Genomic DNA, 23,499 nt, shown 5'->3' on the forward strand with positions numbered 1-23,499 from the left:
AATTAAAAAACTATTAAAAGAAAAATAGGGAATACCGGAGAATGAAAGATCCTTAAAGAGAACAGGAGGGGTAAAGACATTCGTGTATCCAGGAAAAAACATCCTACAAGGATGCATTTGAGCAGCAAAGATAGAAAGATTCCTTACAGAAAAGTAATTTCAAGTCTGGAAAGACACATGGCAGAGTGGTGTTTTCTTTGTACTTGCTTTAGTAATTTGTGAGACACTTTGCCCTGTTCTGATCTATTTTTGAACTACAATCCACGTTCCCTTTACAAAGCAAGTAAGGCCAAGAATTACTGTCCTTTGGAGCTGCTAAATAAGAGCTGCTCATTTTCCAGCTTCCAAAAATTGCTGGATATTAATGGCTACCCACACAATAATGAATAACAATGCAGGTGACCAATGACAATTCCAGTATGATAGTAAACAACTATTCATCAAGATCTTTCACATTTGGTTAATTGGTTCTGTTGATACATTAGGGTACTTTGTCATTCAGTACGAAGCCCCTCTGACATGTCTAAAACCCACTGCCCAAATGCCTTGGAAAACAGACTTCATTGCTCTAGAAGAGCTGAAGAAATACTTCACACCATACATAACTAAAGATGTATCATTTATAGAGGTGGAGGCTGAGACTTGCTCCACAATTCCTGTTCTTTTTTCCATACCTCCTATGTGAAGCAGGACAACACCTTGCTGTTTCCTATCTCCTCAAACCACTCCAAACACTTCACTGTGGCACAAAACGCAGGCTTGCTTTTTGTAAAGTGAAACAGGAATTTTAATTGTGAAACATCACCAACACAGGCGAGTGACTACTTCACTGGACTCACAAGCATGAGCAGATTTTTCAAGATTTCATTAACAATGTTCCCTTGTAAAGACAGGAGAACATTTTCTGCTGAGCCTCTCAGAGAACAGAAAGGCGAGATTTTATTGATTTTATTATCATTAGTCCTGCATAACTGCCCTAAACCCCAAAGGACAAAAGACTTTAGTCTTGCTGTACTGTGAGTACCAGATTCATCAGATACAAACATGGGATAAGGAAGTCCCACCACTTTCATTGTTTGTACAGTTCTAACATCAAATAGTACCTGAAGGACTTTCATTCTAAAGTGGTAACAACAGGAATGGAGGTGGGGAGAGAACAAGCTGAAAGAATGTGACTTACAGGAAAAGTAAGTCAACAATAAGAGTTTTATTTCATTCACTTTTGAAGGGCATTTACATCACAGTCACTGTAGTAAAACATGGAGGAGTTACTGATTCAAGCACAATTGCTACAAGAAGAGAAGAGTGCTAAGTCAGTGTGAATAATGTTTACTCTAAAAACAAAGCACAGAGAAAGTTAAATGCTACTGAACACTGGGAGTGTTCCACAGAAGCTGGTTTATTAATAAGTAGGTAATTAAAACCGTCCCCCTTGGCATGAATTTCAATTGATTCATTTTGCAATACCTTCCCTGAACCTCACTCCTTTTGCCAAGAGATAGTTGAGTTGGGGTCCAATATTGCCTGCCACAATTTATCAAAAATAATTAGCTGCAGGTCCCTGAAGACCTCCAATGCACAACAAAGAGACAAGATTCTCCTTTGAATACAGTAGGGAAGTTAAAAGTTGTAATTCAACACCCTTCATTCTCCTCCCTGTTTGAACTGAAGTGGTTGCTCAGAATGAGTTCAGGAGGAAGTGCTGAGAAGACATTTAGAATCAGGTCACGAGCACTCCTGCTCCATCAGCTGATCAACCAGCATTTTATTATCAAGAACAGGGTTAAAACCCACCATACCTCAACCTTCAAAGCTTATCCTCACAGGGTCTGACCAACACGGGAGCATCCTGAAAAACAATGACATCTGGAATGCCCGGATTTTAATTTAACAGCCTGCTTTTAAAGAGTAGTTAATTAGATAATTTTAAAAATAGCTATTAAACTGGGATAGTAGAGAGGTGAGACCTGCCTGACTTTCCTTGTTAAAACAAGAAACAAACTGAAAGAAATCAGGAACCCCTGCAAGATCTAGATTTTCCCAGAATAGCACATTGTAGTCACCCAGCCACACCACAGGCTTTGTTTCTTCAGTTGTCCCGTAGTTGAAGCACAGTCCTGTCTCAGATTAACATAACACGTACCCCACAAGTGCCAAATATTTGTGCAACTGAGAAATAATGCTTTAAAGAGGTGGATTTGCAAGAAATCAGTAGTGAGAGGGGCCTATACAGCAAGAACAACGTGTCCTTATGGTGGTTTCAGTGACTTTATGGCTGGAAGGCATAATTGTCAATAAACCCTCAATCTTCTGTGACACTGAACTCCAGGCTCACCACAGTATTCCCTGACACAAATACTCTCTTCTCAAAGAAATTTGATTCTTTGTATCAAATTACATGGCAACTCTGTCACAAACTATGTGAGGCAAATGAAAGATCTGTTCCTTCAGCCAGCCTTCCCCTACTTTTCAGTTTAACTGCATATCCTCCATTTCCTATGCAGCAGAAGAGGAAAAATTGAATCATTTTGTGCCTTGCCTCCCCTCTCCTCCTCATTATTTCTCATATGAAGCCCTTTCTCCATGTTCCTAACAATTCTTCATTTTAACAATGCAGCTAACATTGTGTGCCCTTACCTATTTTGAACAATCAAGTCACAAAGAGACATTTTTTTCTACATGTGGTTCTTAGGCTTCCCGAGATACTTTACTTTCTGGGGGGGAAAAAAACACAACCCAGCATGCAGGGCATAAGTTTTCATGTAAAAGTCTGCATTAGATGTCCAGGTCTGTGTGTGTGTGTCTGTGTGTGTGTGTGTATCCCCTGATATATACAATAAGCCATCTCTACTTGCTGAAATGTTCCTTAGACCACATGCAGCTGCCTTCCCTCTCACTGCATTAGAAAGAAATCTTAATGGGAGGTGGGGGACACCCATCACACTTGCATGGAACACACCCCTCTAGACATTCCAGCACAGAGCAGGGCACAACTGGTGCAGCCTCTGACCACACACGTTTACAGCAAACCATTTAGAACTCTTGGTATTTGTATCACAAAAGTGCCATCCTTCTCCAGCTGACAGCAACACAACCTGTTGCTACCATGCAGTAACAGGAAAGCTATTTCCTCAAGCCCTCTAACCAGAAATTATTTTTATACCAGAAAAATCTATTTACAATAAGCCGACAAGACTTTCGCACTGTCTTGCCCGTTAACGCGTTTCCACAACTAAAAAATCTCCTCAGAAATCAGCTGGTCCTTGGAAATCCAACACCAGTTCAACTGTTACTGTGAACCAAGAAAATGAAACTCATACAAACGATAACCATCGAGAGGCTTCTTGAGAAAAACAAGTGGTCACAGTCAGTGATGGGAACTGCACCTAATTCAGTGTTCACCGTGGAATCTCTGCTGAAAGGAAAGTAACACAACGTAAGTAAACATCTGTGGTTTTCCTTCTCAGTTATCACAGTCCCTCGACTTCAGGCTGTGTTACTGTAACAGAGCCTACATGGAATCTTGAAGGTCACGCTGAAATTTCAGCTGGTGCAGCATGTTTATACAACGATCTTTCACAACAGGGCCATATTATATCTTTATTTCTGTGTGAGAATGGTTTCACAGTTGTTACCAAGCGCAGTTCAGGGCATTAACTTCAAAATACAAATTCCCCTGTGGCTTATCTCTCATGTGCTTTGAGACACATTGGTTTTCCTGGCCTAACAGCCAGTAATACTTGGGATGCTCCAGCACACAACCACCTGATTTACTGGGTGTGGGAAGAACCACCAAAAAACCACACAGATCTTCATCTGCAAAATGATTCAGTGGGGAAGAGAATTTTAAACAATAAGCAGGCTCTGCAAAAAATTAAAAAGTTTTATAAAGGTCACCTACTTAAAAGATGCCTCATGGTGGCTGCTGCATCACTATTTTGAGATGCTTGGGAAGTTTGGGAGAATAAATGCAGGTGAGTTCTTTCCTTCTAGTCCAGCTTCACACTTTATATTGTTTGAAAGCTACGATTACACAAGTTCTTTCAAATGGATGAAACATTTTTTTCCCAGGTATCCAGCATATAAACTATAATTCTTGGTGATGAAATAAAAAAAACCACATTAATTTTCATTCCTATCATTACATATTCCAGACTGGGAAAGGTCAATTCCCTCAGCACCATCAAATACCCTTTTACAGTACTGGTTAGTTATGAGATATAGACTCTAATTAAATGGGATGTTAGTCTTTGCCATCATTATCACAAGTAACCACCATCAGCATCACCCACAACCTACAAACCAGCATTTTTGTAAGTTTGTACAAAATGCTGTTTTTTACATAAAAAATTAAGTCACTATTTTAACACACTCCCATTGAATCTCAGCTTCTGTGATGCTTAATTCAACAAGATTGATAATGGCTTCCACCCAGATTGCTGGTGAATCACTGGTATCACAGCAGAAGTTTCCAAGAGCAATCCTGTTCTGTTCATCTGCTTTAGCAGGAACACTTTTATATAATAATACACAAGTCTCAAGATGCCCCTAAATTAAACTCTGCCTTATTAATGTCTGCAATTTCTGGATTCATACGTTCATCTGTTCACTGGAACACCAGTTTTTTAAATTATCAGCGTACAACCATCTGATCGTAAATTTATAAAATATTTTGCTTTGAACTAAGCTAGTCTGGATACAGAGCTGATAAAAAACCCACAAAAACAAACAAACCACCAGAAACCACACAAGTAACTTCCCACTCATCTCCATCAAGGCTCCTGCTGCTCACAAGTGATTGACAAGCTCACCACTCAAGTCTCTGGTTGTCAAAACAGACTGTACTGATGGTAACTGCGTTTCTAAATTTCCCTCCAAGCAGCCTGTCAAGCTGTCTGCTTTGACAGACCCTTTTCTGGGACAGGAAGGCAAAGCCATAAGCTATAGCTGGGAAAAGAAAAGGTGCCTGATAACGTCTGCTTCTATTTATGTTAGTGGAAACCATAATTTCATATCAGCACTGAGGGTTAATGCACTGAAGAAAGCCACGGTGCTCCTGGTAAAGCTTAGAAACTGTCAATAAGGTACACACTGCTCCTGGAATGGGGGTTATTTATACAGCTATGAAGTCTCTTATTAGCTCCACTGACTTCAAACGCAGCAATACAGACATCTATAGCTGATAAAATTAATGCCTTCCATGTCCCTATAAGGCTGAAAGGGGTAAAAAAAGGTACATTTAGGATCCCATTAATTTCTGCTTCATAGTACTGCTGTGTTATCTAACACCTCTGTGGCTATATGATGTGAATAAAATATAAATGGTGAAGTTAACAATTGCATTTCTCTCCCAGCAGAGTCATTAGACAACAGCATTGCTAAACCAGTTACAATGATTAAAGCAGCTCAGCCACAGCCCAGGTTACTTTGAACTTTTTAATAATTTCTGTAAATTTTTCAGGTTTTTTGACCCACTTCAGCCATTTTTCAATATGGCAAAAACATCCAGAAAACAGCAGCTACCAGCAGAGGGACGGGCGATTTGTCATTCACACTTGACTGAAATTAATAAAATAAGGGAGTTACTCTGAGGAAAAAGGCATGTGGAGGAAAATTCAACATTCCCAGTTCCTAGGAGGAAAAAACCCCTGCAGCAGTTCCCTGTTCTAAAACAGCACAGGCCTCAAAATGGCTTTTGAGGACAAAACCTGACACCAGGACATTCCCAGCCACTAAAGCACATTAAAATGCAGCTACACCACCACCACGCTCCCGGCATGAAACCTTACCCACCCTCGCCCCGGAATCCAATGGCCAAAACAACGCCAGGGTGGAAAAATTAGTGAAAGTCAGGGGAGTTCCTGTGCGGTTTCACCACGGTTTGTCCCCACGCAGAGGGAGCCGAGGCCACCTCGCTCTTCCCTCAGGCGCCACAGACAAAAGAGCCACGACCAGGGGAGGGGGGGTGTCCCGGGAACGGGGGGTATTAATTCCCGCATCGCTGTGGTTCAACACGACACGGGGATGAGTTTTCTTATCTTTCTAGGCACGCAGAGCCCCTGGAAAAACAACAGCAGTCGCAGGGCACACACAAAAGCCGCCTGTCCCTCGGCCGCCGCAGCCTGAGGCGATGCCGCCTCTCCCCACCCCCAGCCCGGACCCAGTCGCCCTCCGCCTTCCCTGCGCCGGGCACAGAGACCTGCGGTCCCTCCCCGCCTGCCCGGGGCGCTCGGAAATCGAGCCCGGAAGGAGCCTAAGGCCCGGCGAGGCAGAGAACCACGGAACTGTCAGCGTTGTGAGGCACCTCTGGAGATCAGCTCGTCCGAGCGCCCGCCCCTCCGCCTCCTTCCCCGGCAAGGCGGGCAGAGCCCTCCCGCCCCATTGTTCCCTGCACCCCGCGGCGGAGCCGGCGCACTCACCACACGGGCCGGGCTCCCCGTAGCGCCCACCGACCCCCTCAGCTCCGGCACACGGGGGCTGAAGCAGCGCCCTGCTGCTCCTCCGGCAGTACCCGCGGGCCCCGGGGCAGCGCCGCCATCGCCCGCCGCCGCCCCGCCGCCGCCGCTCCAGCAGCGGCCATCTTGTGCGTCGGCTGCTCCCCTCACCGCCTCCCTCCTTCCCTCCCTCCCCGCATCGCCCTCCCCTTCCTGCGCCCGCCTCCCCCGAGCAGCCGGGGCGGGGCAGGGAGAAACAGCCGAGTCACGGGCTGGAGCGCCGTGAGGGCTGGGTTGGGCTGGGCAGGGCTGGGCTGCGCTGGGCAGGGCTGGGCTGCGCTGGGCAGGGCAGGGCTGGGCTGGGCAGAACTGGGCGGGGGAACTGTCACCCATGGCGGAGAGGGCGTCCCGCGGTCTGTGAGGGCCGGTATACCTCCCCGTTGCCCTCTCTCGCCATTTTGGGGTGTTTTTCGCTCTGTCACCTCATCTTCTCTTCGTTAGCGGGCTCAGACAGGCATCGAGGTGGAGGTCGCGGCTCTTCACACGCCGAGTACCGCCTGAGGAGTGCTCTGTGTGTTGGGAGCCTCCCGAGGGCCCCCGCCCGCCATTTTCTCTCCCTCAGGATGCTCCTGTGTTGGCGAGCGCTGCAGTTCCCCTCATCTTCCCCGCTGCGGCTGCCTCACGCCAACACACCTAAGAGCTTGGGGCTGGGTAATTTTCTAACGTAAAGGGAAAATAACACAAATTAGCTGTTCCCGCTTAGGTGGCCGTTCAGGGCAAAGCCCTCGCTGCTCTGCCCACCAGCCCCAGGGGAAGGAGCAGAGCTGAACTCGCTGCTGGAGAAGGTCCTCCGTAGCTTTATTTGCTGCAGGACCCACTGAAATCATCCTCAGCTTTAACAACACCACAGGTAAGATGTTTGGGCACCCACCAAGCCTTGCTGTATGGCAGTATCAGAAATAGTTGAAATACTGAAGAATTTTTAAAACCTTATAAAATGCCTTACAGGTATTCACAATGACTCGTAGCATTTACTTAGCACGTACCGACTGATAGTTTTAAAATGTTACGAGAGCTAATTATTTGCCATCAGGTTATTTGAAGGTAGCATCGACTTGATGCCCATTTACAAGAATGTGATTATGGTGTAAAATATTAAGGAATTTATCCACATGTGTTTTCAAATTAAAGACCAAAAATAGTGTTCAGTGTCCCTGTCTTACTGCCCAGGTGTTTTGTCATGTCTACGCCCAGATCTGTGGGATCAATCCTGGTGTGAGGCCACTGTGTGGGATGCTGGGTATGGAATCACTGCATTTCTATTTTCAGTTTGTAACACCGTGAGGAGCACACAGTGTATTATCAGTTCAATATCCGAACTGCAGCGTCGCATGAGCTCAAAATACAATTTAAACAGAGCAACGTCAGGTCAGAAGTACCCAGGCCCAGAGCCAGAGAGCCAAGACAGCAACGTGCAAAAGGAAGCTGGGTCATGACATCCAGATAGAACAGAGAAATAAATCACAGAGCTAAACTCCTACACACAAGGGGGAGATTACTCTTCAGCTCCTACTTCTGACTCTTGCACTGACCACAGACAGATTTTCATGTTAATTTTACAAGAAATGTGATGGTAGTAACTATCCATTTTACTGTAGAAATCATCTCTATTATTTAGGTTTGTCCACCAAAACAAGCCTAGTGCTTATCAAGCTTAAATAACATTATTAAGAACAGCTATTAATTTCTGAAAGCTGGCTTTTCTTACCGTATTTTCTTACCACCAGAAGGCAACATATTTACAAATACCACCTTTAACTTAGCAAGAGCCTTAGTGTGAGTTACAAAAGAAGTGTAAATTGGAAGTGTCCAAGGCCAGGTTGGATGGGACATAGAGCAACCTGATCTAGTGGAAGGTGTCCATGCCCATGGCAGGTGGTTTGAAGCCAGAGGAGCTTTAAGGTGCCTTCCAGCCCAAACCATTGTATGATTCTATGATAAATTGGGAAGTTTAACATGGAAATGTCAGTCTTAAGCATTATGACCATTTTGTTGTTGCTTCAAAAAGATTAACAGGAAAAATTTAAAAATCCACCAAGAGAAATCTAAAACAAGCAATGTAAACATCAGAATCCTTAGCACCATTGTCACAAAATTAAGTAGCTGAATGAACAGTTTAATCAAGAATATTATACTTAGCCAGATTTGTAAGTTGGAGATGATCACACATTAGTACATTATTATAATTTTATCATTATATTGGCATTGTAATACTTTCTACAGTGCCTCAATGAAACCTTCATACTACTTGTTCTTAATGGCTGTATAAATAATGTAAGAGTCTTTGTCCTGAAGCACCATCTTTCATATAACCAATTGGCAAACTGCAGTGTAATTTTTAAAAATTTAAAAAATAAAATTCAAATCTGAATCATTATATGCTTATCTAATCAGTCGTCTCTCTTGGAAATGAACTATTAAACAGTATCTTTGCACATTATTCTAGATTAATTTAAGTACTCTCTTCACCCTATTACTCTAATTTAAAACTCTACATACCTGCCAGAGGGCAGGGTTAGATGGGATATTAGGAAGAAATTCCTCCCTGTGAGGGTGGGGAGGCCCTGGCACAGGTTGCCCAGAGAAGCTGTGGCTGCCCCTGGATCCCTGGAAGTGTCCAAGGCCAGGTTGGACGGGGCTTGGATCAACCTGGGCTAGTGGCAGGTGTCCCTGCCCATGGCAGGGGGTGGGATGAGATGAGCTTTAAGGCCCCTTCCAACCCAAACCAGTCTGAGATTCTATACCACAGAAAATTTCCAACCAGCAATTGCCATCCTTTGCAGACTCCTCTCCCAAATGTTACACAGAACTGTGACCCTTGCTGCAGTTATCAGTGTTGTGAGCAGGAGCAGAAGATGGCAGTAGGAGCTAAAAGGGCCGGTGTTCTTTAAACCTTGGTTTAAAGTCACAGAAACTGGAAATGGTCAAGGCCTGAGGACATCCTGATACCTCCTAGTTTCTAGCAGGTAGTGTTCTGGTGTTCTGTTCAGTCTGGGTTTTAATAATCCAGTCTGGAGACTTCTACCACTTTCTATACTTGGTTCCTGTGTATTGTTCCTGTATTGTGGAAAGCTTTTAGTTTTCAGGTAGTTTATGTTTTCCCTCAGCATTTAATTCCATCACCAGTATTAACATGCTGACAATAATTTGCAGTATTACAACACAGGCTACCACAGCTGTTGAAATTTAAAGAAGTGGGATCTGAAATGGCCTGTGGTTCTTATTATGTAACACTGCAACTTTAATTCTCAAACCCCATTTTACACCTCCATCAGAGTCATACTTTTCTAATGCTTATTCTTTATTCTGTTTTCTAAAAGTTCAGAAATTTGTAGGTGAGCTTGTTCTCTCCTCGGGAGCTGCTCCCATGAGGTATCTAGATTATTTTTAATGTCTGCTTTGCCCAGTTACACAGCATTTCTTCCTGCATGACACGCTTAAAAACCCACAGGAGTTAGTTTGATTCTACCACATATAGCCTAAATTTTCAATTCCTTTTTTTCTTTTGTTTTTCCATCCAAGAGGGGATAATGTGGCATGGTTCTAGGATTTGACATTTGTGGCCACTCTAGTAATGTTCTTCAGATTATGCCTTAAAAATGACTCCTCATTTTAGCCTGTATGACCGAGAGAAATAGGTAAAATACCAGTGTAACTGTCGAATGGTGTCATCTCACCATTCAATTTTTATACTGCTCTTTCATATAAAACTGATATAGAACTGTGCTACCAGAATAGCTGTCTTTTTAAAAAAAAATTCATATTTTTAAAATGTGTTGGCAGTGTTTCACTTTGCTGTTTTAGTTACCAACGTGAGCAGTAACGCTGATAATAATGGAAAAATTCTCATTTTGAAACCTGTGATATCAGAATGAAAGACAAGAATGACGTATTTTTCCAGGTGGCTGCAAGTATGTAAAAAATGTCCTTGTTAATTCACACAGCCAAGATGTGTGAATGTAAACTACCAAGCATGTAAACCACAGATAACAAAAAAGAAAATCTTTAGCACTTGTATGTGCTTGACCATCTCGTTAACAAAACCTAAATTCCTGCACTTTTATAAGATTCCACTGACGAAAGCAGAAGACCATATCTGTGCAATGTAATCACTTCAAAAATTTCCAATATTTATTAAAGAGTGTGCTGAATATCATCCAAGCCCGTGGGATGCAGATGCAACTATTAGAGGTTGTTATATGTGCTTATTTGAAAACAAGAGGATGGTAGCAAAGTAGAGCCTTCCTCTGTGAAAGGACACGCTCAGTGTCTCCACCATAAGAGGCAAGATTTAGATTTCCTTTGTGCAGGAGAATCCTGAAGGATCTACAGGAATGTAAAGTGCATATGTGTAAAATCAGAGTTCCTCCATGACTGCTTCTCTCCCAAACACTCAATTTGCAAACCTGCCAAACATCTCATTGAAAACTTTTTACAGTTCTTTGATGCTGTACATAATAAATTTGCAAACTCTCAGTGCAGTTATTAATGTTTGTATTTTCAGGCTACTTGGAATGCAAAAGATCTATGTAAATATACCCTCTGGTTGCAGCTGCTGTGAAAAAAGAAGAAATTATAAGGGAGGTAATAAGAAACCTCAGTGATTTCTCATTAGAAGTTTCACTTACTTAAGTATCCCATCTCCTCCTCCTCCTTGTCCCGCTGGTGTTTAGGGATGCAGAATGCTGGCTCAGGGGTATGTGCCCCAGATTCTCATTCTGCTACTTACTGCCATTTGCTTACATGTAATTCCTGCTCAGCTTCAATCCCAGAGCTTCCACTGGCATTTAGTACATCTCTCTCTGTGTGACAAAAATTTGGAAGCAATATAAAGTACAAGAATTTGCAGCATAGCAGGTGTGTGGACCCACCAGGCAGAGCAAGGCACAGGCAGTACCACAGCACATCCCTGTTGTTCTGGTGCCCTCTGCTGAAATCACCATCTGCTTGGCTTCTGAATCACCCCATATGCTGCCACCTCTTTATCTTGCACTTCCTTGATTTATTTCCTTTTCTATTTATTCTGTCTTAACAGAAAAGCACAACTACAACCCTTTATTTCCTTTCCTTCTTCCAGTGGTACTTTGATTGAAACTAGTTCTTTTCCTTCATAACACTGCTGCATCACATTTTACAACAGCCTTTCATTGAGCTTAGGAAGGTAATAGATGAGTTGAGCTGCTAAACTATTCAGACAATCATGTTTTATAAGAATTCCAGGGTGTGTGTATGTGCATAAAACCTCAAACCACCTAAATTAGCAATGTAATTTTTGTTCCTTGCTGGCAGATTTCCTTGTGTACAGTAAAACTGGGGGAAATAAGAGACAGAGAGGGCGATACAGCCAGCACATTTTCTCTCCAGCAATACCTTTGTTTAGCTGCATGCAAAACCACAGCCTTACTCTCACTTTGCAGGGGAAGCTGAATTGTAAAGGTTAAGAAACTTCTCAGGTTCACAAAGCAAGCAGTGGCAAGATGAGGAATAAACCCGCAGTCTGGTCTCCTGTTCCAGCCACTAGACCTTGTGTTCCTCCACACTCGTGCAAGTTACAGTAAATGCATTATGACTAAACTGCTGGGGGAGTAATTTTTCCAATTGAATTTCCCAGGGAAAGCACTCTTACTGCAAGTAAAAAGTAGGACTGTCTTACATCTCTGTAGTCACATCCCATTTCTGCAGTAAAGGAAAACATGCTGATGATTTCCTGGAGTTATCCTTGCTTAGTATCCCCCATAAAGACTCCAAGTTTTGCACTGGCTTGGTTTGAGAATGCCTGATACAAGACTTCCCTAGTGCATCTTCCAGCAAATGGGACTGTCAGTTCCACAGGAAAATCAAGGACCAACCTTAGCTACTCCTGATGTTATGAATATCTGCATAAAGCAAGTTGAGGTGGTTTTATGTTAGTGTGGATCTCAAGTAGCTGCTTATTCAGATCCCAGTTCTAGCAGTTTTTAAACTGTATGTTGTTCACGTTATTGCAGAGAGACATGTTTGATACTTCATCTCTTAGTGGGATTTCAGAAGAGACTTGTAAAAAAAAATCTAATTTATAATATATATTTATATAATATATATGTATTATATATTATATATCTATATTATATATCTAATATGTAACATGTATAATGTATTCTATATTCTCTATATATGTAGTTCCAGTATATGCTTGAGAAACAGTTCACAAAAAGATTCTTTTCACTGAGAACATGTCAAATTTGTTTAGATGGGCTGAGGTTATTTTTTGGAGATCATTCTGTATGGTAATTTTTTTTATTCTTTTACCAGGTTTTACATATCATGTCTTCTCTGACAGGCCCATTCTCACACACACAAACCCCTACCTTTTGGATAAGAATTTCCTCCTCCACTTTTGAATTTCTTCTCAGCACAGTATTCTCAGTTTGCTCTCTCTCGTTACTCTGCTGGTAAAAAGCTGTTACACACCATTCCAGCAGTTCAATTTGAGCAGGAACCACTGAAATTTCTGAATTGTAAATGTACACTACAAATGGTTCTTGTTGCGTATGTTCTGATTTTGGTAAATTGTCACCAAGAATTACATCATTAATCCTAACCTTTAAGGGTTTTTTTTTTGAATTTGACATTTCACCTATTGATTTGATTTTTTAACTTGCTTAAAAAGAGCACGGGTTTTGTGAAAAGAAGTTGATATCTTTCATTGTTAATAAAAGATTCTTTCAAGATTGCTTGAAGGCTTCAGTAATGTGACATGTCATATGATGCTGCCTACTCTTCTTTGATTCCAGCAGGTGAAGGAGGTATCATTTACAGAAGAAGAAAAAGGAAAATCACTGAAGGGAATCAGTAAGTTGAATGAAAAATAGTAACTAATAGTGGAATTAGCTCTCATTTCCAGACAGGGAGAGATGTGTTTGTGGTTTCGCTAGTTAAGTGTTTTTGGTGTTATTTTTCTACATAAGCAACTGATATAATTGCTAAAGAAGCAACAGTGAAAGGATCAGAACATCCTGTGGGCACAGATGGAGCTTGCATTGTGTATACATTTTTAAGATATTCTATTCATTTAATTTTAGCAAGAGTGTCATCAGTTTCTCAGAGATGAATGGGTATTTTTTATGTGCTCCTTGAGGCACATGGAAGGCTGCAGTATGGGCAAAAGTTGTAGCCTGTTCACAAACCCCAACTCTTTTGAGAAGCACTTTCTTGTTCTCATACATGAGGCCACAGGATCTCCAGTCTTATTGTTCCCAATGCTTTTGGGGACACTGGTGTTCTGGTGGCTCTGCTGGGCAGACATGTGCTACCTGAATGAAAAATAAGAGCTAAAAAGGAAGTTATTCATCTTCCTTGTGGAGTCCTCAGTCTTTACAACCCGACCGTAGTTGGACTTCAGCAATTTGATATCAGAAGGTTGTTTGTGTGGCAGTTTATCACTGTCTCTCACAGGCAGCAGTTTTTCTTATCATTGTTTCCATTAACACACAGAGCTCTGCAAAAAAAAAGAAAAAAAGGATTGTCCTCTGTTTTCATACAAAACTCCATCTTCTCCTTGGATTTCCTTCCACAGGAAGCACATAGGCAGGTATGCACTTACTTGCATATTAAATAGACAAGATAAAGCTGTTTGTACCCTGGAGAGATGAGTTAAACATTGAAACCAGCGGAGGGCAAACACGGTCATTCACTGATCTCTGAGGTGTAACAGCTCCAACTCACAAGGGTCGGGAGGCAGAGGCTGAAGCAAACTGGCTTTGTCTTGTACTTCTCAAGCTCACAAATTGAAAGGAGAATGCTGGGAATGCAGTGTTAAAGTTCTAAAACTGACCCTGGGTCTGCCTTTCGATATCAGCAGCTAAAAGGGCAAAACCAGAGAGATACAAAGATAACAAAGCTTCTGTAAGATCCAGGTCTGCCTGGAGGGACCTGAGGGGAGGCTGTCACCCCGAATCACAGTCAGCACTTCAGGAGGAGACAGTGCTGAAGTTTGCACCAGGATTTTATGCCACAGCCAAATAGATCACCACGTCTTGTATGTGCTACTGTTAAATGTTAATAAATCTTGGCAAAGACCTCACCAAACAACAAAACTGTGTCCCTGTGAAATACTGGTCAGAAGACCAATGCAACTGCCACGAGCTGATGTATCCACCCATGTAAGTTTATTGGCAGGAGATAAACGCATAACCTCGTATATTTTACATGGTCATAGATTATTAAAATGCAGATGGGCCCAGGCACAGCTTACACAACCAGTATCTCCATAAGAGGCTCTGCACCTCTGCAATCCAGGGAATTATTTTGGGTAAAAGTACAGGAAAAGATAATTTATCTCCTTGGTGGGAGGCATGATTTTTGGTATCTCTAACACCTTTCTCAGCAGTAAAGGTGAAAAGAAAATCAAGTTGGATCCACCAATCTCACCTGAAATCTGTGTCAGGTCCCTGTAATTCTTTACAATTATTAAACACTGAGCTGCAGCATAGCATAATAAATTACCGTTTCTCAGGTTTTTGGAAGTTCTCTGTTACAGGAATCTACTATTATCAGACAAGAACTGCTTGGTTGCTCTTCATTTTTCATCTTTTCTCTGAAGCCCAAGAGAGATTAGTGCTCTGTTAAACTTGAATCCCATACCCATTGCTGCTCAGCTGCCTTTTTAGGTGTCAGATCTTACCAACAGCCAATTGATGCATATTTTCCTCAGAAAACAATTTCCCACACAACTTCCAATTTTCTTATTCTGCAGAACTTGCAGAGGAAGGGGTTGCTTTGAGGGTCAGGGGTTCTGTGACAGATTCACTAGGAAGTGTAGTGTACATACACTGACAACAGGGAAGGCTTTATTTCCCCATGTAAACACAGACTTCCCTGCTTAGTCCTTATACCTTGTAGGGCTTCCCAAATGAAGCCTCCCAATTGCAGGTTACCACAGAAGAGCTGAAATAGGATGGACCCCATCTCTACTTACCAGTAGGACCAAGAAAACAACCTTTGAATTTTCTGGTTGATGCAGGAGCTCAAATGTCTCTGATCACCCCCATGGATACTAATAAATCTGACAAAAACCATTTTTTCCAAAAAGGTCTCAAAAGGATGGATAGCTACTCTAACTTAAGTTTGTTTACATAGTGTGAAGAACCTCGATCAGTATTGTTAAGATACTAGATAATTTGAATAAGATTTTGATGGCTTTGATTAATATTTGTATATATTTTGTCTCAGTAGTTTTGCAGTGTGTGTATAAGAATTTTCCACAAGCATTGCTTTGGAATGTTTGTGCCTTCTCTCTGGTTGCCACAGTGGATGGAGAAGATTCCTCCCTGAATTTGGGTGATTATGGAATCAAGTTTGTGTCCTTCTTCCTACCTCCTCAGAGGCCTCATAGCCCCCATATCCATCACAGCCCCATGAGAGTCACAGGCTCCAAAGTCCTCATAGACCCTAGAGTCCCTACAGCCATTATAGCCTTCAGAGCCCCCATAGCTCTCACAGTCCTCACAACCCTGGAGCCCTCAAAGAACCTACAGACCTCAAAGCCCCCATTGCCCTCACAGCCCCCATGACCCTCTACAGCTCTCAAAGCCCTCAGAGCCCTTATGGCCCTCACAGACCCCACAGCATCTTCAGGACTTTTATCACACCTCAGGATACGAAGTAGATGAGGAATTAAGTACACTAAAAAAAAGCAACTCTCATGAAGTGTTTTATCTGGAGAGTCCATTATGCTGCAAAAAGTTATTTCCGGGTTCAAACAGATGTGCTGGTTCTGAGTATTCACTTCTCTTGTATACATACAGACTGCTCTCTTTACACAAAGTCTCTTATTTTCCTAGGCTTGGATATGTCTCAGATTTTTCAGATATCCAACTGAATTCCCTTCAGTCGCGCTCCAGTACGACTCAAGGTCAGGTTGTGCAGGCTCCTGGTAGTTCTTTGCGTTCTCCCGGGAGATGTCTGGAGTTGAAAGGAGGTGCCCAAAACTGAGCTCTGTTCTTCATGAAAGCCTTTTTTGAGCTCAGTGGAGCAGAAGAATTATTTCCCTCTTGTCTTTTACAGCCTTTTCCTACGTTTCAGTAGCATAGTCACATTTTTTGTGGTGACTCATTTTCTATTTGTGAACTGCTATGAACCAAGATTTTCTGTGAAGTGACTGCTTCGCCACTTTGTCTTCAGCTCACAGTTTTGCAGCCAATTATTCCCAGCTAATATGTAATAGTTTCTCACCTTATTGAATTACATCCTCTTTAGTTCAGATCTTTGTTCCAACTTGTCATGATTTGTTCAATTCTAATTACATCTTCCAAAATGCTTACAGCTCCCGCCTGAACAGGATATCCTCCACAAATATGATAAAAATGTTCCCTAGCCTCTTGCCTCACAGAAGCAGTTCAGGACTTGGGCTGTGAGCATCTGGAGGACTCTCTGCAAACTTACTTGACACTATTTCTGAGTGCCATTTTGTAACCATTTCACTTAAGTGTTGTGTAGCCAGCTTCTTGACCTTGCTTAGGAGAGTGTTAAATGATGCATCATCAGAAGCCTTGCTTCAGTCAAGATTCCATAATTAGCCTTTTTTTTTGGATGTTATGGTTGATTATTATTCAACTTATCATCTGAGGCCTTACAAATAATTTGCAATTAAATTACAAATAATTTCTTCCAGTATTTTGCCTGATACAAAATAAAGGTGACTGGCCTCTGATTCCCACGCTTTTCTGGTTTAGGGTAGGCACTGTTTCCTTTTTGCTGGTCTCATGGAACCTCAGCTGTCTTTTTGGAGTTCTTGAAAGGAATTGCTAATAGTTTGGATATTACTTAACCATTTTTCTAAATGTGTTGACTAAAATTGCAGATTATTTTTGTAAGCATCCTACTTGAATAGATTGTTTCTTTCCTTAGTTTAGCTTGATCATTTGTTTGCATGTTGTTAACATGTGCTGGGTTGGCTGGGGTAGAGCTAATTCTCTTCCCAGTAGCTGGTGTGGGGCTGTGTTTTGGGTTGGGTGTATTCTCTTCCCTTGTTAACCACCTGGTTCCAGCTGACATTTTGGTGAAAGCAAAGTGAAAACCATGAGGCTTTGGTTTTCCTCAAATGACTTGGGAACAGTTTCCTTGCCCAGCTGAGAGCAAGTCCTTCCCCACCAATCTTTCACTTAAGCTTTTTATTTTTACTCTCTGTGGCTCCTTGAGAGAGTTTTAGCTTATATTGTGTGTTAATCTTTGTGTTGTTGATTTTAATAATTTAACCTAGATTTTGCTTTTTCAAAATGGGCAAGCCATTGAAATATTTCCATTTAAACAGACTCTTCTCTTCCTTTCTTGCTTTCTCACTGCAATGGTCTAGTTGCAGCCTTGATGTTTGTTGGAAATAAATAGGAGGGTTTTATTCCAAGCAGGCGTTTCCACGGCTGCCTCGTGCCGGGGCTCTTGGGAGCCATTTTGTTTGAAGGGCCGGGGAGCCATTTTGTGGTTGGGAACTGGTGGACAGCTTGTGGCTCTGCTTGAAGTTGCTTATTGCTGCTGCCTACCTGCTGCTACACACAGTTCTGCTTGGGGCTGCCTATTGCTCTGCTTATAGTTCTGCCTGCTTACTGCTACTTACTGTTCCCTACTGTTCTGTTTGCTCACTGTTACAGCCCCGAAGAATGTAAGATGGTAACACCAGCCAGGGAACCATGCGGCCGGGGCAGGGAAACAACCTGACAGGTGGGTGAGGACAACCAATGGGCTGCACCAGAAAGCAAAGATCGCCTTCTAAGGAAGAAAAGAGCGAGGCCTGGCATGGGAGGAGCAAGGGAGCGGCCATGCTAATTGAAGGGTCTTAAAAGGGCTCGTCCCTCCCATCCAGGTGTGCTTGAACTGGGTCACAAGTTTGAGGCACTCAGTATGCTGTTAAATAAAGTTCCTTGTTTCACTTTATTTGGCCGTCTCCGAAATTTTAAGTAGAGATGTTTCTCACAGTGTTGATTCTCTGGGAAATGGAAAGCTTCCCAGAGAGTGCTTTTCCTTAATTTTCTACAGTGGGGTTTGCCATTCAAATGGTGACTTTACTGGAACTTATTTTATTCAAGTTCATTGGTTTGATTTTCCTTCCATCCCTTTTGAAGAGCCATTAACTTAATGACCATTGGCACCTCTATAGCCTCCCAAATTCCTTTCAGAGCAGGTGCTGTGCTATTTCAAGTTTCCTTATCACAAATTCCTACACTTTGGATGATTTTATTCAAATGAAAGCACCATGCACTTCATCTTTTTCATTTGTGTGTTGCTAATGGATCTTTGCTGTGACACTGTTCTTTTCCTTTTTGCCATTATTAAAATATTGTCACTCACTCTGTACCTGACATTCCTTTTTCCCTACCTAGGCTTCCTGAACAAACTCTCCATTTCCATAACAATAACCAGTGATGAGAATTTATTCATAATTCTGGTTGTGAATGCAATGACTTTCAGTTTCTCCTGTTTTTTACCCACATTCATACACCAGTGTGCAGCACCTGAGCACAGTGCCAGGGAGACTTTTTTTTTTTTACTATTCCTTGATTTTAATATTCAGTAAAATCATTTTCCTCTTCCCCCCCAATTCTTCTTCTTTCGCCATGCTTTTGTGGTTCATCTAAGGCCTGTGGTGTGATGAGAATAATCTGAAGATAATTTAATTTACAGCAGCTGCAGACAAATGGTAACAACAACAAAGTGGGGGACTGGTCAAACAGTCCTGATTTTTTTCTCCTTTGTCTGCGTGCCTTGCTAGCTTTGAGACAGGTTTGTTACAGCAGCACAGGGCAAAAAAGACCACATAACAAATAAACCTTTATTGAAGGCTGTGGGCTGACATTCCTTAAGGTTTTGCTGATCCACACGTGAAATGGGGAGAACTCAGACAAGCTGTGTGAATGTTGTGGTTAATTTAAATGTAATTTGCATCACACACAAGACAAAAATAAAAGAGAGGGGGAAAACCCCCAACAAGACAAGCTTTCATTATATAAACATATTTATTTAAACATAAGCAATGACGATATTTAATTAAACATAGACATATATTCACTACTTAATAATTTGTTTAACCATACCAAACCACCGTTAATAAGCAAACACAATCTACCACCTGGCAAGACTGGGGTGCAAAATCCGAAGACAAACATAAGAGAGTCATTTTTTTCTGAAGTGCACCGTGATTTATGGGTTGCTTCCATTGTCCTTCACTTGTGGGCGAGGATTTTGACACGTTTGGGTTCTCACTGGATGCTTTCAGATGGGCGGGAGAGAGGCGTTGTCAAAAGCAGTGTGGACAGCAGGGGAGGTGGAGGATTCTCTCAGGTGAGACCCCCCTGCAGAGCTGCTCCAGCCCTGGGGAACAGCACAGGAGGGACATGGAGCTGCTGGAGAGAGTCCAGAGGAGGCACCAAGATGATCAGAGGGCTGGAGCAGCTTTGCTGGGAGGAAAGGCTGGGAGAACTGGGTTGTTCAGCCTGCAAGAGAGAAGCTTCGGGGTGATTGAATTGTGGCCTTGCAGTGCCTGAAGGGAATTTACAGGAAGATGGAGAGAGACTTTTTAAGGGCCTGAAGTGACAGGAGAGGGGGGAATGGCTTCACACTGACAGAGGGCAGGGTAGGATATTAGGAAGAAACTCTTTCCTGTGAGGGTGGGGAGGCCCTGGCAAAGGTTGCCCAGAGAAGCTGTGGCTGCCCCTGGATCCCTGGAAGTGTCCAAGGCCAGGTTGGACGGGTCTCGGAGCAACCTGGGCTAGTGGCAGGTGTCCCTGCCCATGGCAGGGGGTGAAACGAGGTGGTCTTCAAGGTCCCTTCCAACACAAACCATCCCGTGATTCCGCGGTTCCGTGTTCCAGAGGGGGCACTCCTGGGGGACGCACAGGACCCCAACACCCCCTCGGTGCTCCCGGCGCTGCCCCCGCTCCGCGGCACCCCCGGCTGAGGGCGGGGCCGCCCCTCCCTCGCTCCCGCCCCCCGGCCGTGCGCGCGCACCCGCCCGCCCCCTGCCCGCCGCCGGAGCGTGGCCGGCGCTGTCCCGGCCCTGAGGCGGCTGCGCGGCCCCGCCGGGCTGGAGGCGGCGGCGGCGCGGGGAGCGCGGCTCGGCTGCTCGGCTGCTCCGGTGAGACATGGGAACGCCGCCTCAGGCCTGCCCCGCTGGGGCGAGGGGAACGGGGCGGGGGGTGGTACGTGAGGGGCCGAGGCGGGGAGGTCGCCGCTCCCTCAGGAGCCCCGGCGCGGGGGGAGAGGGATCCTCCGGCCCGCCCCGTGTGACGGGTGACAGCGGCCGCTGACCCGCGGTGGTTCCGGGCCCTCAGGGCGGCGGGGGGAGGCGGGGGCGCGGGTGATGGTGCCGCTGCCCCGCGGTGTGCCCTGTTTGTGTGTTTTGGATGTGTGTGTGGGGAGTGCCCCGGAGCAGCGCCGCTCCGGGAGCAGCGGAGCCGGAGCGGAGTGCGGGGTTCGAAAAATAAAGTTGTTTTCGTGGTGAGGGAAGGGAGAGCGCCGTGGAAGTGCTCATCTGCCTGCCTCCTCCTCCTCGGGAAAAGTGAAGTCACTTCCCAAGAGCCCAAACTAGCGAACTGCTGTCCTAAATCTGTGCCGTCTGCCACGTCTTGTTTTGGTTTGGTTTTTTTTATTTTGGTTTTCTTTTTTTCTATCTGTATTTTTTCTTCCAGCCCCCCTCCACAGTTCGGCTCTCCCTAACCGTGAGCCGGTACAAAAGTCCTTGTCTTGAGATAAAAGTACTTGAAAACCTGCTGAAACCACCTGAATGAACTGGTCTCGGAGAATTTCCTCGTGTGTGAGTTCCTGTGTACTTTGTTTCTGCTGTCACTTCCAGAGCTGTGCTGTTGAAGCTGCCTGGTTTTGATGGTGTTGTAAATAAGTCATAACCTGCCACATTTCCCAGCTGCCTGCGTGTGTGCATCCATACTTTTGCTTAGGAGTGGGGAAAAAAAAAAGATTTTAAGTGTCAGCTCTTCAAGACTGAGAAAAATCCAGCAACAAGTAAGAATTAGCTTGCTTAGGTAAGCGTTGCTTTTTTTCTGTCGCTGTCGAGCTCTAGTCTCACAATCACGTTGGTTTTCTGCTAGAACTTTGGGGAGGCCAGCTGTGCTTTCCATTTCCAGAGAGAGACCTTTGTGATGTTACAGGCAACATCTGCTCATCCCTTTAATTTCAGGAAAGGTACCGTGGCTTTATTTAACTAAATCTCTCTGATATGGACCAAAATCCTGAGTGTTCTGGGACTAACTCAGCTCGTCTTATGACAGTTTACTAAGGGTATAAGGTTAGTTCTGCAAGTTATGCCTGTGCCTAGGTTTTAAGTAGGATTGTAGCCAACTGTGTTCATGTGGGTTAGATGGTGTAAGTGATATGATTAAGAGATTAGTTTGCAGTTTAAACTTGAAAAGACTGTAAATACAGTTACAGCAAGCACAAATTGACTCAGTGTTCTAAGAATTGAAGCTAAATTCGAGAGTTATTGGAGGTGCTCTGCAGTGTTTGCCTTGAGATGGTTACAGTGAAATGTGTGGCTTGGTTAAAAACAGCTTTCAGTCCTTTAAAAAGTGATTCACTTATTAAGATTTAATGTTAGTACGTGGCTTTCTGTGTTCCTGGTGTACTCCCTAACATTTGAAGTCTGAGTTGGGGCTGCCCATTCTCTTCTGTCATCAAAGGGACTTCCAGGAGGTGAGTTAAGAGAACTAATCTGGTCAAAAAGTAGTACTTTTATTTCTTTTTTTCTTTTCCTCTCTGAGGTATTCTTTGGTTAGAACAACTTCCTGCCCCAGCTGGGTCCTCATTTTATGATCAGTAAGTTCACAGCAGAAGACACTACTGCTAAAATAAGCCACCTTGTGTTTTTGATTGACTTAAGCTGCTTGTGGTGAAGGTAGCAATGATAATAAGGGTGGTAGGAGCTCTTTTTTTTTTGCCAGTACTGACTTAGATTGATTATGAAGCCTTAGTGTCATTTTTTACTTACTCTCATCAAAATGGACTTAAGAGCCACCACTGTATCTCTGTTTTTCTTCCAAGAGTCCACAGAAGTTGCTGTGTTTTTCTTTGCTCTCCTTTGCCTATCCTTTCTTGTCTCTAAACTTTTTGTGAGTCATTAATTTCAAGGAGTGATCTGGGCATTGTGAGGGGTTTTTTGTAAATTTATTGAGCTCTAATTTAAAAGTAATGAGTTGTGTATTGCTATTACCTCTGCTATAATTGGAAGGCTATTTCAGACATGACTGACCTTAGTAATTACACACATTCTGATTACCAGTCTAGATGAATTTGTCATTGGATTATACCCACTTTGTGCCCCCTGTGGACTGATATATTTTATTGGCACTTTTGATCTTGGTATTATTAAAAGAAAAAAAAGGCAGCACTCTTAACCAGTAGGATGCAAAAATGTGTGGAAATGCACCACTGCAGGATTGTTTTCTCTTTGGACCACCAGCTGCACTAATCGTTCCTGTAATAGCTCTCAGCCTCTTCCCATGAATTTTAATCTTGACCTATTAAGTGACAATTAAAATGCACCTTTCAAGTACTAACATAGAGCTTCCTGAAGCTCTGAAGGTGTTCTTTCAGTGGAGGTTAAGTTGTTTTCAAGCATATTTTGATATGTTTTTTGAGAGTCATACCTTTGGCAGTTTATTCCAGCCTCAGTCTTACCCTTTTATTCTGGTACAGCTGTTAAAGGAGCCATTATTGTAAAGAGCTTGAAAACTACTTATTTCACCTTGTTCCTGTATTCCTAACTTTAAAAAGAAACAAAACCAATGCATAGAGTATTAAAAAACACCTCTGTGGCTTTTAAGGTGTTTATTTAATTTTGATATCAGAAGTGTTCCCAGAGGGGACTTTGTGAAGCTGAAAAAGTAGTTTGTTAGGTGTGACTGTTTGTAAGTAGGAGATAAATACATCAGCTGGGTTCCAAAACCTGCTTAATTAAATAGATCACTCTGAAAGATGAGTGAGGCCCTCGTGGAAAACCTCTGTTATATTGTGTGCTTGGTGG

At 43.2% G+C, this 23,499-nt stretch overlaps 2 protein-coding genes and 1 long non-coding RNA gene across 20 annotated transcripts in view; 2 read left to right on the forward strand and 1 right to left on the reverse strand.

Moving 5' to 3' along the window:
• RC3H1 (ring finger and CCCH-type domains 1) overlaps positions 1-6,737 on the reverse strand; it is a 57,347-nt gene extending 50,610 nt beyond the window's left edge. For 9 of the 10 annotated variants that reach the window (XM_027694850.1, XM_027694855.1, XM_027694854.1 and 6 more), the window contains exon 1: positions 6,420-6,737. The gene's annotated coding sequence lies outside the window, so the exon portion shown is untranslated. Of the gene's footprint in view, positions 1-5,793; positions 5,813-6,419 lie in introns of those variants that run through there. The other variant, XM_027694847.1, reaches the window with a different exon arrangement.
• A 72-nt stretch (positions 6,738-6,809) lies between these two features.
• LOC113973122 lies at positions 6,810-14,564 on the forward strand. 3 transcript variants are annotated; one of them, XR_003536141.1, is made up of 4 exons: positions 6,810-7,344; positions 10,999-11,078; positions 13,268-13,325; positions 14,050-14,564. It is a non-coding gene; the product is annotated as an uncharacterized LOC113973122 (long non-coding RNA). The 3 variants fall into 3 exon arrangements; XR_003536140.1 differs by having other exon boundaries at positions 13,268-14,564; XR_003536142.1 differs by lacking the exons at positions 13,268-13,325; positions 14,050-14,564 and adding an exon at positions 11,912-12,075.
• A 5,981-nt stretch (positions 14,565-20,545) lies between these two features.
• Positions 20,546-23,499, forward strand: part of RABGAP1L (RAB GTPase activating protein 1 like) — a 224,857-nt gene continuing 221,903 nt past the window's right edge. Inside the window, exons 1-2 of one of the 7 annotated variants that reach the window (XM_027694793.1) lie at positions 20,546-20,598; positions 21,152-21,276. The gene's annotated coding sequence lies outside the window, so the exon portion shown is untranslated. Of the gene's footprint in view, positions 20,599-21,151; positions 21,277-21,311; positions 21,503-22,152; positions 22,170-23,499 lie in introns of those variants that run through there. The other 6 variants (XM_027694796.1, XM_027694799.1, XM_027694795.1 and 3 more) reach the window with 6 other exon arrangements.

The sequence above is a fragment of the Neopelma chrysocephalum genome, unplaced genomic scaffold (assembly GCF_003984885.1).
Source record: "Neopelma chrysocephalum unplaced genomic scaffold, ASM398488v2 Primary Assembly neopelma1_98, whole genome shotgun sequence".
Classification (NCBI taxonomy): Eukaryota; Metazoa; Chordata; class Aves; order Passeriformes; family Pipridae; genus Neopelma; species Neopelma chrysocephalum.